The sequence below is a fragment of the Mastomys coucha genome, unplaced genomic scaffold (genome assembly GCF_008632895.1).
Source record: "Mastomys coucha isolate ucsf_1 unplaced genomic scaffold, UCSF_Mcou_1 pScaffold3, whole genome shotgun sequence".
NCBI lineage: Eukaryota > Metazoa > Chordata > Mammalia > Rodentia > Muridae > Mastomys > Mastomys coucha.
This window is the reverse complement of record NW_022196909.1, coordinates 21035395-21039370: the sequence shown is the minus strand read 5'-3', so window position 1 is coordinate 21039370 and position 3976 is coordinate 21035395. Positions and strand designations below refer to the sequence as shown.

Sequence of the window (3976 nt, the reverse complement as noted above, 5' to 3'; positions counted from 1 at the left end):
GTCATGAACATTTGAAGAAATGGAATCAACTGGAAATTATATGCCAAGAAAAAAATCCATAATTAAAAAGACAAATGTAACATTTACTCTCTCATGCACAAACTAGATTTAAAATTCTATACGTTTGTGTGTGTGTGTTTATACAAGTGTGTTCATATGTTAAAAAAAAAAAAAACAGAAAGGAGATCAAGAGAAAGGAGAATGGAACCTCAAAGGATATGAAAAACAAAGAGTACTGGGATATAAACAATTCTCTCAAATGGGTTTTGTAGACATTTTCCAGTCTTCTCTTCCTGAAACTTCTGGAAGTTTACTAGGTAAAGCTAAAAATATAGCAGTTAGGGAAAACGAAGATAGTTTAATGTGTGAGAGTATTTAATGGGCAAGTATGAGGGCATGAGTTTGGATATTGAGCATCCACATAAAAAAGCCAGTCATGGACCATCCATGCCTCTATCCCCAGCACCAGGTGGGCAGATCTCAGATGGGGTAAGGATACAACAAACATACACACACACACACACACACACACACACACACACACACACATACACACATACACATAAATGCACACACGTTTGTGGTTTATGGCTGTCTCCTGAGAGGCTCTGCCAGAGCCTTACAAATACAGAAGTGGGTTCTCACAGCCAACCATTGGACTGAGTGCAGGGTCCCCAATAGAGGAGTTATAGAAAGGACTGAAGGAGTTGAAGAGGTTTGCAACCCCATAGAAAAAACATAAACATCAACCAACCAGACCCCTCAGAGCTCCCAGGGAATAAGCCATCAACAAAGGAATACGCATGGCTCTAGCATGTATACTCCATGTAGCAGAGGATGGTCTTGTCAGGCATCAGTGACAGGAAAGGTTCTTGGTCCTATGAGACTTGATAGATGCCCCTGCGTAGGAAAATCAAGGGCAGGGAGATGGGAGTGGGTGAGTGGGTGCAGGAATACCCTCATAGGAGCAGGGTGAGAAGGCATGGAAAAGGGGTTTTCTGGGAGGGGGAAAGGAGATAATATTTGAAATGTTAATAAAGAAAACATCCAATAAAAAACGAAAGAGTGTAATCCTCTGAATCCATAAGGTAAATCAAATGCTTCCTTTTAAAAAAATTAAAAATATAAATGTATATAACTGATAAAGATCAAATACAATGTAAAAGTGTGTGTGTGTATGTATGAGAGAGAGAGAGAGAGAGAGAGAGAGAGCAGACAGACAGAGTTAGAGTGGCGCAGTATTTGTAACCTTTAGTTTAGATGACAAACTATGTTGGAAAAAGGTCTCTGATTAAGTGAATGATCCATGATGCTAGCCTCTTTCCTCTCAGACAACACAGTGATTTGTTAGTTTGTTTTTAAAAATATTTTAAATATACTTATTTAAAAAAATATGCATCCCTGACCAATACAGACACAGATACTCACAGCCAACTATCAGACTGAGCACGGTGACACCAATGGAAGAACTAGGGCTGAAGGGTATTATAACCCCATAGGAAGAACAATGTAAACTAACTGGGCCACCCAGAGCTCCCAGGACCTAAACCACCAACCAAAGAGTATATATGGAGGGAGCCATGATTCCAGACACATATGTAGCAGAGGATGGCCTTATCTGACATCAATGGGAGGGGAGGCAGGCTTAATGCCCCAGCGAAGCAGGATGCTAGAGGGTTGAGGCAGGAGTGGATGAGTGGGTACCCTCATAGAGGCTAAGGGGAGGGGAAAAAGAGGGTGGTTTGTGGAGGTATAACCTTGAAGGGGGATGTCATTTGAAATATAAACAAATAAAATGATTAATAAAAAATAATAAGATAATGTACATCAACCTGTAAGTGCATTCAAGCTACAATAATTGACAAGAACATAAGTTGCTAGTTATATCTATAAGCTAAGAAATCCAAATTTAAGTTTAAACCTCATGTTCTCGTAAAGGCTCCTTTTCTCTGAGTTGGTACTCCTGCATCTTCACAGGGAAGAGCAAAGCAGCTCTTCAAACACCTTTTCTAAGATCCCATTCGGGAAGATAGGACTCTCATGACCAATCATCACAACAGGCCTATCCCAATATAACCATTTTGGAATTTATATTTCAATGCAAGAATGTTGGATAAACAGAGATACTCAGACCAAAGCATTCTCCATAAATTTTGACTTCAAAATTATTTACTAAACCCGTTCGCTGCGCTCCCAGCCTCCTTGCCCGAACTCCCCGTGGTAGCTGCCGCTGCTCGCACCATCACTGTCTCTGAGAACATGGCTGTACCTCGCACATATGCTGATCTTGGCAAGTCCACCATGGATGTCTTCACCAAGGGCTTCTGCTCGGCTTAATAAAACTTGATTTGAAAACGAAGTCCGAGAATGGATTGGAATATACCAGCCCAGGCTCTGCCGACACGGAAACCACGAAAGTGAAAGGCAGTCTGGAAACCAAGTACAGATGAACTGAGTATGGGCTAACATTTACAGAGGAGTGGAACACAGACAACACCCTGAGCACTGAGATCCCTGTGGAAGACCAGCTTGCTCGTGGACTGAAGCTGACCTTTGGTTCATCTTTCTCGCCTAACACTGGGTTAAAAAAAATGCTAAAATCAAGACAGGGTACAAGAGGGAACATATCAACCTGGGCTGTGATGTGGTATTTGACATCGCTGGGCCCTCAATCTGCAGTGTTCTGATGCTTGGCTATGAGAGTTGGCTGGCTGGCTACCAGATGAATGTTGAGACCACGAAGTCCCAAGTGACCCAGAGCAACTTTGCAGTTGGCTATAAGAAGGACGAATTCCAGCCACATACTAAGGTGAATGACGAGACAAAGTTTGGTGGCTCCATTTGCCAAAAGGTGAACAAGAAGTTGGAGACTGCCCTCAATCTCGCCTGGACTGCCGGAAACAGTAACATTCGCTTTGGAATAGCAGCCAAGTATCATGATGATGCCTGCTTTTCAGCCAAAGTGAACTCCAGCCTGATTGGCTTAGACCCTAAAACCAGGTATCAAACTGGCTGTCAGCCCTGCTGGATGGCAAGAACGTCAATGCGGGCGGCCACAAGCTTGGTCTAGGACTGGAATTTCAAGCATCGATGAATATTGTACAGTCGTTTAATTTTAAACTATTTTGCAGCATAGCTACCTTCAGAATTTAGTGTACCTTTTAATGTTGTGTGTTGGGGATGGGAGAGTTGATAAATACTGCGTTAGACCTCCAGGCTAAGGATGACTGGGCTTTAAGGTGTTTACCGTTTCAGAGGTACAGCAGAAACCCATTCCAGAAAGGGGCTTTTTCAGCTGTAGGCGTGGGCTGGGAGGAGCCCTTCTAGAGATGCCTGGCTGAAAGTGGAAGCCAGGAGTGAGTGGACCCTTTGAAAATCTGTATCCAGATGAAATTGTGACTTCCCGAGAATCGAACCCTGGTGTCCCGATCCTATATGCTCCGGAGCATGTACCCACTTGCGTGAAAGGGACATGTTTTAGATTGTCATGCCCTGTTCCCATCATGCCCTGTTCCCATCCTAGCCCATCAGTTACCTGTTTTACACCAAAAGTAGTCTCTAGGGTGTGGTTAGCTATTTCTTTGATGCCATTTTAGGGTGGAGAGGGTAGGCATGATGGAGCCAGTCATTCAGGACTTAATTCTTCCTTGTGTTATGGTGTGGTTTTCTTTCTTTCTTCTTCTATTTTTTTTTTTAATTCCTTCTTTTACCATTGCACCAGAGTATGAAATAGCTTCCGGGTTCTCCGGCCCTGAGCTGGGCGGGTGATTGAGGTCACACCCTGACAACACTAGGGATCTCATCTGACTCCTCCTGTAGCCTCATCACTGTTTTTCAGCAATTTAATGGGTACATTATACAGTCTTCCATTTTGTGTGGAATTAGCTCCTCCCCTTCAAATGCTGTAATTAAAATCACTTAAAATAAAACTTGAATACAATACTGAAAAAAATTATTCACTAAAGACTATTTATTA

General features: G+C 42.6%; 1 pseudogene; it reads left to right on the top strand.

The window, feature by feature from the left end:
- The first annotated feature begins 2259 nt into the window (after nucleotides 1-2259).
- Nucleotides 2260-3153, top strand: LOC116075431 (annotated as a pseudogene).
- Nucleotides 3154-3976: the final 823 nt, after the last annotated feature.